We start from the raw sequence: 11,377 nt of genomic DNA on the forward strand, positions 1-11,377 counted from the left end.
TTACTTACCTGGACGTGGTCAATGGGTGATCAAGAAGTCTCATGGCCTAGGTTGGTGACCTCCATTGCACTTTGGAGGGGTGCCTGCCTAACGTCTCCTCAAAGGGAGCTCGTACGTCATAATTTGTTACTGCGGAGGCCTGCGTTCGCGCGGCCTCTGTCCAAAATAAGCCAAGTTTTTGGTCAATAGCCTTATTAGCCTAGAAAACTTTCATTATTTATTAATATGGTAATTATTATTCGAAAGGGAGGTGAGTAGTTATCAATCAATTTAGGGCAATTATTATCGAGTAAGAAAGTAAAAAATAAATGGTAAAGAATCATGGGGTGTAATTATTAATTTAGGGAAAATTGTTACTCCCATACGAGTAGTCGAGCAGTACTATTTTGTTTATTGTTTATATGTTTGCCTATTGCATTTGGGACTAAATGCAATTAATTGAAATCATAGATCAACTAACCGATTTTTCCGGTTGTTAGGCAAGAGAATTATGGACCGAACTTGAGGTTAAACAAAAGCTTGACAGCATTTGAGATAGCAAGCACAATCTTAACATATAATCAATAAACAACTTAAGGTACAAAGTGTAAATCAATATCATCCGAGATCGTACGTCTATATAATCATCGAAAGAGTTTACATTTGTATAATGTTAAATCTGGTAATGTAAACCATCAATCAATATTTTCATCTCTTCAGTTTTTTAACCCCACTCTTTACATGTGTAACGTGAACCGACAAACTAACCAATGGATAATAAACTTGTTCAAAACGGTTTTCCATCATATCTTTTGATTTAAATCATCTGGTTTGAAACAAATACATTCAATGTTTGACCTACTCATTTTTCGGAATTTTTTGTTTAATTACTACAACTAAATAAAAAAAATAAATCGTTGATTTGCGATGGGTTTTATTATTAAAGAAATAATAATTTCTAAATTTTATAGAGTATATACTAGAAATTGGATCTCAAACAACAAGCATAAAACTTCTTTGATTCATTCAGTGGCTCGAAATCCGTCATTGGCTAAATAATTATTTGGTTATGCTATTTTGGGCTTTGCTCTAACCGAGGCTATTGCATTATTTGCTATTTGGTTATTTTATGAATGAGATTATTTGCCACATTTTTAACAAATAATTTTACGTATGGTTTTTTTTTTTTTTTTTTTTTTTTCTTCTGTATTTTGCAAATTGATATTTTTATAATAAATATTATAATTTTCTGTAATAATATACTCCCTCCATTCAAGTCCACTTTACATGTTTGCTTTATCACGTTTGCCAACGCGACTTTTACGCGGTAAATATCTTTAGTTACGTATTTGCAAAAATTATAAAAGTTCGATATTTTTAATGTATTCTTAAAGACGAATCAAATAAGATCTCACATGAATATATTTTAACTTATGTATCGAGAGAAAATTGAAGTTGAATATCCGCTTGTGAATAGTGTGCAAAAGAGAAAAATGTAAAGTGGAGTTGAATGGAAGGAGTACTAATTAGTTTTTGACTTATTTCCTGTCAAAGTTTCAACTTTGACCTAAAAAAGTGAAACGGGAAGATAAATAAGAATGGGGGGAATTTTTTATTTATCACGCTTACTTGTCTATCCAATTTATTTTACGAATGGTTTAAGAAAACAATCATCATTCACATGCGTTTTGTTTTATTTATCATCTCATTATAGCAGTTACAAACGTCTGTTTGGCCTCCTTCGTCGTCTTGTACTTTTAAAAATTGTACTTATTAACATGTATTCCGTATAGAATACTAAGTAAATAAGTGAGTGACTAATTATATGTACGCACGTAAATTTTTATTACAATTCTAGCAATTTAAAATAGAATTTCAATTCTAAAAACATTAAGGAATAACATTCGTCTTGCTTCAGATAGATCATTTGATTTGAAGTAATAAAACGCGATTTTAAAATCATTTTAAAGCCAAATGTGACTGATCACCATTGAAAAACAAGTTATCATAAACTTTAACACTGACTGTATCATTATAGTTACATTTAATCATAAAATTGTCACATATGCCCGTCTGAAACTTCTGACAAAAAGTGACGGTTTAAAACAAAAAATTGCGAAGGAATAAAAACATTAACGAAATCCAACGAGTATATAATAACTACACATGCATACAAAAAATCATGCAGAGTAAATTAAATAAGGAAAACGAAGAAAGCAAATTCCAACTTTCCAATCTCAAATATTCCCACATCAGTAAAACACTTTAAAAAGTAATAATTAATAAAAGAACGAATATAACAAAGCTACTGCCGAGCTAAGTAGCGTTAGCTTGTCACTCAAGTGAGGGTAATAAATTTGTGGAACATTAGATAGCCAACTTGTGGGGGGTTTAGCTAATTAGCTGGGCTTAGCGCACATCCGATCCGATAACCCTAACCTCAGCAAGACCTGAAATGAGAATCTACCTGAAATGAGAATCTTCTCATCTTGAAAGTTGGCTTCCTAGAGCACAAACCGGGATGGACATTCTCATCTCGAAAGTTGGCTTCCTAGAGCACAAGCCGAGGGGATGGCCGGTTCAAGAGCATTTGAGCCCATCTCCCCTCTGTTGGTCCCTCCTTGAACCACAATTTTTTTTAATTAGATTGCCGAGAATGAGCAGGTCACTTTCTTTATTTTCGCACGTGAATTGTTTTTTAGGTCTTCTTTCTGTGTAATTGAAAACTATAAAAAATAAAGACGGCAAAACCCAAGTCTCAAAGAATATTCCCATATCTTTAAAGGGGATGTAAAAATTAAGGAAAAATTATGTTTATGACCTAGTATGTCCCAAACCACAATTATTTTTAATTAAATTGCTGAGAATGAGCAGCTCACTTTCTTTCTCTTCTTCTAAATGTTTCCGCACGTGAATTATTTTTTAGGTCTTCTTTCTGTGATGTACATGGGAAACCATAAAAAATAAAGACGGTAAAATCCAAGTCTCAAAGAATATTTCCATATCTTTAAACCCAACATAAAAATTAAGGAAAAATAATGTTTATTAGTATGTCCCAAACCACAATTATTTTTAATTAAATTGCCGAGAATGAGCAGCTCACTTTCTTTCTCTTCTTCTAAATGTTTCCGCACGTGAATTATTTTTTAGGTCTTCTTTCTGTGATGTACATGGGAAACCATAAAAAATAAAGACGGTAAAATCCAAGTCTCAAAGAATATTCCCACATCTTTAAACCCAACATAAAAAATTAAGGAAAAATTATGTTTATGACCTAGTATGTCCCAAACCACAATTTTTTTAATTAGATTGCCGAGAATGAGCAGCTCACTTTCTTTCTCTTCTTCTAAATGTTTTCGCACGTGAATTGTTTTTTAGGTCTTCTTTTGTGATGTACATTGGAAACCATAAAAAATAAAGACGGTAAAACCCAAGTCTCAAAGAATATTCCCACATCTTTAAACCCAACATAAAAATTAAGGAAAAATTATGTTTATGACCTAGTATGTCCCAAACCACAATTTTTTTAATTAGATTGCCGAGAATGAGCAGCTCACTTTCTTTCTCTTCTTCTAAATGTTTTCGCACGTGAATTGGAACCACAATTTTTTTTAATTAGATTGCCGAGAATGAGCTGGTCACTTTCTAATTAGATTGCCGAGAATGAGCAGGTCACTTTCTTTATTTTCGCACGTGAATTGTTTTTTAGGTCTTCTTTCTGTGTAATTGAAAACTATAAAAAATAAAGACGGCAAAACCCAAGTCTCAAAGAATATTCCCATATCTTTAAACCCAACATAAAAATTAAGGAAAAATTATGTTTATGACCTAGTATGTCCCAAACCACAATTATTTTTAATTAAATTGCCGAGAATGAGCAGCTCACTTTCTTTCTCTTCTTCTAAATGTTTCCGCACGTGAATTATTTTTTAGGTCTTCTTTCTGTGATGTACATGGGAAACCATAAAAAATAAAGACGGTAAAACTCAAGTCTCAAAGAATATTCCCATATCTTTAAACCCAACATAAAAATTAAGGAAAAATAATGTTTATTAGTATGTCCCAAACCACAATTATTTTTAATTAAATTGCCGAGAATGAGCAGCTCACTTTCTTTCTCTTCTTCTAAATGTTTCCGCACGTGAATTATTTTTTAGGTCTTCTTTCTGTGATGTACATGGGAAACCATAAAAAATAAAGACGGTAAAATCCAAGTCTCAAAGAATATTCCCACATCTTTAAACCCAACATAAAAAATTAAGGAAAAATTATGTTTATGACCTAGTATGTCCCAAACCACAATTTTTTTAATTAGATTGCCGAGAATGAGCAGCTCACTTTCTTTCTCTTCTTCTAAATGTTTTCGCACGTGAATTGTTTTTTAGGTCTTCTTTTGTGATGTACATTGGAAACCATAAAAAATAAAGACGGTAAAACCCAAGTCTCAAAGAATATTCCCACATCTTTAAACCCAACATAAAAATTAAGGAAAAATTATGTTTATGACCTAGTGTGTCCCAAACCACAATTTTTTTAATTAAATTGCCGAGAATGAGCAGCTCACTTTCTTTCTCTTCTTCTAAATGTTTCCGCATATGAATTTTTTTTAGGTCTTCTTTCTGTGTGATTGGAAACCATACAAAATAAAGATAGCAAAACCCAAGTCTCAAAGAATATTCCCACATCTTTAAACCCAACATAAAAATTAAGGAAAAATTATGTTTATAACCTAATATGTCTCAATTTTTTTTTTTACAAATTACCACCTATTTTGTTCAACTTTACAAATTAGCACCTAACTTTAACGTTTATCCAACACCATTCTTTGTTTTACATTCTTGTGATGTTTTTACGTAATTATCGACTCCAACAAGTGTACATGCTTACAAAAAACCGTATATAGGGTAAATGAAATACGAGTAAGAAAAACGAAGAAGGCAACATCCAATTTTCTAGTCTCAAAATATATCCCTACATCATTAAAACACTCAAAAAAACATTAATTTATCTGTCAACGTATATGAAAGTGTTATTACCGAGCTAAGTAGCGTTAGCTTGTCACTCAAGTGAGGGTAATAATAAAATGGTGAGTGAAACACTCAATTGGATAGCCAACCTGAGGGGCTAGGTGGGTTTAGCTACGTGCGCAGTCGAAACCAGAACCTCGGTCGAGGGTACGCTGCCCTCACGAAAATCTGTTCCACATTGGGCTGAATTATCGGAGTGGCTTCATAGAGCACTGCCGAGGGGTGACAACTGGCTCTGCACACTTTAACCCATCTAGCCCATGAACCGCCATTTTTTCGTACCAATGTCGTCTTATGTTATTAGGTCGTTAAAGTGAGAAATATTTCAAATCTCCGGTCATTGAAGTAACTAGTGATCGTCCGACATTGAAATAGACTAGTGTCAAATAAGTAGGGAAGCAAAGGTGAAAAAGTATTCATTTATTTTGTATACAAATTTTGGACGTATGGTTAAATAATTTGCATTTATTCTGATTTATGAGGGGGTAGTAAAGCAAAACTTGAGACAAAGACCAAGGAAAGCAGAGAATACCATTTGAGGGTGATTGGGATAGAGAGAGTATATTGAGTATATGCCAATATCAGTAGGTTAGTTAGTAGTTAGTTGATGAGTTACGAGTTAGTTACAAACTAACCAGTCTGTTACAACTGACTACAGTTAGCTAAACTACAGTTACTATTCTGTTATAAGTCGGTTTATAAGTTGCTATATATACAAAGCAACTCATGTATCATATTTACTTTTTGATTGAATAAAAATTCAGATTTGTTACTTTCTCTCTATCAATTCTCCATACACAAATTTAGTTCTGTTACTTCATCTTCTTCTTAATTCTTCTATTACATCAATATTGCATAATTCAATATGGTATCAGTATTAACAGTTTCATGATTCTGGTTCTTTCTATTTGTTTCTTGAATTTTCTGTTCTTCAAGAAATAGAGGTACAACACGCTTCCGCACTCACAGTTTCTTCTTCTCTTTCGCTTTATTTTTCTGCTCATTTTGATCAATCTTTCTTCTATTCATCATGCCTGAAGTTACTTCTTCTGATTCTGCATCTGCTCTTGACTATTATGACGACCCTTTGTTTTTGTCCACCTCTGACCAACCGAATGCTACTTTAGCATCTTTTCTTTTTGATGGTCACGACTTTCTGGGCTGGAAAAGGGAAATTTTAATGTCTTTAGCTGCCAAAAATAAGGACGGGTTGTTAGATGGGACATGTGCTATGCCTCCTGTCACTGACAAACGTCACAAACAATGGAGGAGATGTGATTTCATGGTAATGAGATGGCTTTCTAACTCTTTGGATAAAGGGTTAAGGGAGAACTTCAAGTATGTAACATCATCTCAGGCATTCTGGTCTGATCTGCTTGAACGATTTGGACAGTCCAATGCTTTGGAAGTTTATCAATTGACAAAAGATTTGGGGGAAGTATCTCAGGACAATCTTTCTCTCATTGAATACTATGGGAAATTAAAGAATTTATGGGAGACTTTAGATTGTTTAGATCCATTACCTGCTTGTTCATGTGGGAAAATCAATCTTTGTTCTTGTTCTTTGTTAAAAAAGATGGTAGAAAGGGAGAACAATGCTAAGGTTATCCAGTTCCTGATGAATTTGAACAGTGGTTATGATGGCATAAGAACTCAGATCTTATCGATGGAACCACTGCCTACCATGAATAAGGTTTTGAGTTTGCTTCAAAAAATAGAAAGACAGAAGCAAATCACAGAGAATGTAGCTGTGCTAACTGAAGCTAATGCATACGCTAGTTTCAAGCATTCTGAGTATCAGAAAAATTCTTTTCAGTCTGCTAAGAATCCTGGCAGTAGCATTGTTCAGGTCAAACAGTGTGATCACTGCAACAAAAAGGGTCACACACGAGAGACTTGTTTTGGGTTGGTTAAATGTCCACATTGTCAGAAGACAGGTCATAACCCAGCCAATTGTTTTGTTATAAGAGGTTTTCCTGGAGATAAAGCTAAGGGTAAGGAGAAGGTATCAACTACAAAGTCTGCTCAGGCACACAGAGGAGCTCATGCTGCTGATGTTTTGTTTGCTGATTCACCACTGGATGATAGCTTTATACAAGAAGATCCTCAGAATGGTTTCAATGCTACTGCAGCTTCTGTCAATCATGGTTTCACTGCTGATATGTTAGATGGGCTGGTTTCTTCTGTTGTTGATCAGGTAATTAAGAGAATTTCTGATCAACAACCCGGACTATCTTCAGCTAATTTTGCAGGTATGATTTTCTCTAATTCTTCCGGTTCAAGTATTCATAAGGGTCCATGTTTGCAAGATTGGATAATTGATACAGGAGCAACAGATCACATGACATATGACTTGCGTCTTTTAACAAATGTTCATAAGTTTAAAGAACCCCTTAAAGTTGGGTTACCTGATGGTAGCATTAAGTTGGTTCACCAGATGGGCACTGTGGTTTTAACTGAAAACATCACTTTACTGAATGTGTTTTTCATACCAGATTTCAAACAAAATTTACTTTCTGTTAGTAAACTGTTGGATAATAATAACCTATCTGTTAGCTTTACTTCACATGCTTGTGCATTTCAGGACCTTTCAAGTAATCAGGTTGTTGCTAAGGGAAAGAGAATGGGTGATCTTTATAGATTTTACAATAAATCTGTGACTAGGCAGTCTATGTACTTAGTAAATCTTGTTAAGAAACTTGTTTCTCAAAAATTTCAGCATCTTTTAGATAAGCACAGTATAGAGTCTGTTAGTCATTCTAATGTTTTGTCATCAAAGAAACTTGAATCTGTTACTCTTTTGCATTCCAGATTAGGACATATGTCTGTTGACAAGTTGAAATATGTAACTGGTTTTAATCCAGAGATAAATAAAAGAGATTTTTACTGTGATTCCTGTATTTTGGCTAAACACCACAGGTTGCCCTTTCCTACAAGTCAGAGTAGGGCTTCTCATTGCTTTGCTCTTATTCATTTAGATGTATGGGGTCCTTATAGAAAGCCCTCTTTGTCTGGTGCAAAATATTTTCTCACTATTCTAGATGACTACTCTAGGAACACATGGACAATTCTTTTTCAAAACAAAGATCAGGTTTATAGTTTGATTAAGAATTTCTTATCTTATGTTGAGACACAGTTTAATGCAATTATAAAGTTAGTTAGGTCTGACAATGGGACTGAATTTTTGCAAGAGCATTGTGGCACATTGTTTAAAGACAAGGGCATAGTGCATCAGACTAGTGTAGTTGGAACACCTCAACAAAATGGCCGTGTAGAAAGGAAACATAGACACCTTCTTGAGACAGCAAGGGCCTTAAGGTTTCATGCAAATTTGCCCATTAAATTTTGGGGGGATTGTTTATTGACTGCTACTTATCTAATTAATTTAATGCCTACACCTTTAATCAGTAACAATACACCCTATGAATTGCTTTTTCAAGCCAAACCATCTTATGATGCATTAAAAATCTTTGGTTGTTTATGCTATGCTACCATGCCTCCTACTTTTTCAGATAAGTTTGGTAGTAGGGCAAGGGAATGTATTTTTATTGGATATCCCCATAACCAAAAAGGTTATAGGTTGTATGATTTGAAATTACATAAGGTATTTGTCAGTCGAGATGTTCTTTTTAAGGAGCATATATTTCCTTTTAAGAAGGACAAACCTTATGAGGACCTACAGATTACAACCAGTAGTTTGGTCAATCCTGCTGTATCTACTATTATTATACCTGCTGTAGTCACAGACAGCACACCTGATGCGGTCACAGACAGCACCCCTGCTGCTACAACTGAGACTGTGCAGCATTCTGACAGTATTGATTCTGTTGTCACTACAAACAATGTTCCACCTGAGAATGTTGCTATGAGAAGATCCACCAGGTCAAGGCAGATGACTACCTGGTTAAAGGATTTCCAGTGTAAATTACCAGGACAATCACATGCTAACAGTTCTGTTAATGCTACTGCATTTCAAGCAGAAGTTTTAAGCAGCTTACACGAGTTTGCTCCTGAATATATTGGTTCTTTATCAAATGTCATGCTTGAGCATGAACCATACACCTACAGACAGGCTAAAGATGATCCAAGGTGGGTTGAAGCAATGAAGAAAGAGGTCAAAGCTTTAGAGGACAATAAGACTTGGGAAGTCATTGATCTACCACAAGGTCATAAGGCTATAGGATCTAAGTGGGTTTTCAAGATTAAATATAATAGTGATGGTACTATAGAAAGATTTAAGGCACGTTTGGTGGCCAAGGGGTTTAATCAAGTCAAGGATAAGGATTACAAGCATACTTTTTCACCAGTTGCCAAGTTCACAACAGTTAGGACACTACTTGCTATTGCAGCTGCTAAGCAATGGCCATTGTTCCAACTAGACATCAACAATGCTTTCTTACATGGCTTCCTTGATGAGGAAGTATATATGAAAGCACCTGAAGGTTATAACATCCCAGAAGGAAAGGTTTGCAAGCTGAAAAGATCTTTGTATGGCCTGAAACAGGCTTCAAGGCAATGGAATAAAGAACTCACTAAGTTTCTTAACAGTAAAGGATATGTTCAGTCAAGACATGATTATTCATTGTTCACAAAGACAAACCCAGCGGATCAATCATTTACAGTAGCCTTAGTTTATGTAGATGATGTGGTCCTGACTGGTACATCTACAGCAGAAATAGCACAACTTAAGAAGGATTTGCATTCTGCGTTTTCTATTAAGGATTTGGGGCAAATGAGGTATTTTCTTGGTCTGGAGATTTCTAGGAATCAGTCAGGGCTCATGGTTAATCAAAGGAAGTACATATTGGACATCTTGACTGACTTACAAATGGAGAATTGTGTATCAGTCAAGTTTCCAATGCAACAAGGTTTAAAGTTATCAGTGGATCAAGGAGAGATTTTGGAAAATCCAGAACAATATAGGAGATTGGTTGGTAGGTTACTGTACTTGAATATGTCTAGGCCAGACATCTCATACAGTGTCCAACACTTAAGTCAGTTCGTTAGCAATCCTAGGCTGCCTCATATGCACGCAGCAATACACGTTGTTAAGTATTTAAAAGGCACAATCAACACAGGACTGTTTTATAGTGCACAGTCTGATCTTCAGATGATGGCCTTCAGTGACGCAGATTGGGGTCAATGTGCCTATTCTTGCAGATCACTAAGTGGCTATTGCGTACTGTTGGGCAATTCCTTGGTTTCCTGGAAAACCAAGAAGCAAAGTACAGTGAGCAAAAGCTCAGCTGAATCAGAATATAGGAGTCTATCCTATACGACTTCAGAATTAATTTGGTTAGCAGCTTTACTGAAGGATTTGAGAGTCATGGTGCAGCAGCCTATTGAGCTTTATTGTGATAACAAGGCTGCTATTCACATCTCAGAGAACCCGGTGTTTCATGAGCGCACCAAACACTTAAGTATAGATTGCCATTTCGTAAGGGATAAACAAGACGAAGGTTTTTTGATTACTAAGCATGTCAGAACTAATCATCAACTGGCAGATTTGATGACCAAAGCACTAGGTTCTGCACAACACCATTATCTGGCTTCTAAGCTTGGATTGGTATTTCAAGACCCTCCAGCTTAAGGGGGGAATATTGAGTATATGCCAATATCAGTAGGTTAGTTAGTAGTTAGTTGATGAGTTACGAGTTAGTTACAAACTAACCAGTCTGTTACAACTGACTACAGTTAGCTAAACTACAGTTACTATTCTGTTATAAGTCGGTTTATAAGTTGCTATATATACAAAGCAACTCATGTATCATATTTACTTTTTGATTGAATAAAAATTCAGATTTGTTACTTTCTCTCTATCAATTCTCCATACACAAATTTAGTTCTGTTACTTCATCTTCTTCTTAATTCTTCTATTACATCAATATTGCATAATTCAATAGAGTACTTTACAAAATTTAAGAAAATTATAAACGTAAGATCATGTAAAATTTAAGAAAAATATAAATGTAAGCTCATGTAAAATAGAATTTACAAAATTTAAGAAAATTATAGACGTAAGATCGTGTAAAATTTAAGTTCCAACCTATGATCAGGATTAGTCATTAACTTTTGAAGCATAGAATTATAAGATCCTACGACATGGATCAAGTTTAACAACAATGAGTTTAACCGCGTGTTAGATAACAAAACACAATCTTAGCAACGACCATAAAGATTATGATTGAATATCCATTGAATTTTAGGTTGTGTGCGCCAAAATGGTTATATGGTTGCCCTTGAAATTAAGCATAGACATGACTGCGTCTTAATAGGCAAACACAACGTCAACATATTGGATCTCAACATCAAGTGGAAAAGTTCTAAATGAAGACGGTAAAAGAAAATATCTATAGCTTCTTGTCTCCCAC

At 34.7% G+C, this 11,377-nt stretch overlaps 1 non-coding gene across 1 annotated transcript; it reads left to right on the forward strand.

Moving 5' to 3' along the window:
* On the forward strand, positions 1-160 carry LOC141597660 (U1 spliceosomal RNA). The gene has a single exon (XR_012522883.1). It is a non-coding gene; the product is annotated as a U1 spliceosomal RNA (small nuclear RNA).
* The last annotated feature ends 11,217 nt before the right edge of the window (positions 161-11,377 follow it).

Source organism: Silene latifolia, chromosome 8 (genome assembly GCF_048544455.1).
Source record: "Silene latifolia isolate original U9 population chromosome 8, ASM4854445v1, whole genome shotgun sequence".
Classification (NCBI taxonomy): Eukaryota; Viridiplantae; Streptophyta; class Magnoliopsida; order Caryophyllales; family Caryophyllaceae; genus Silene; species Silene latifolia.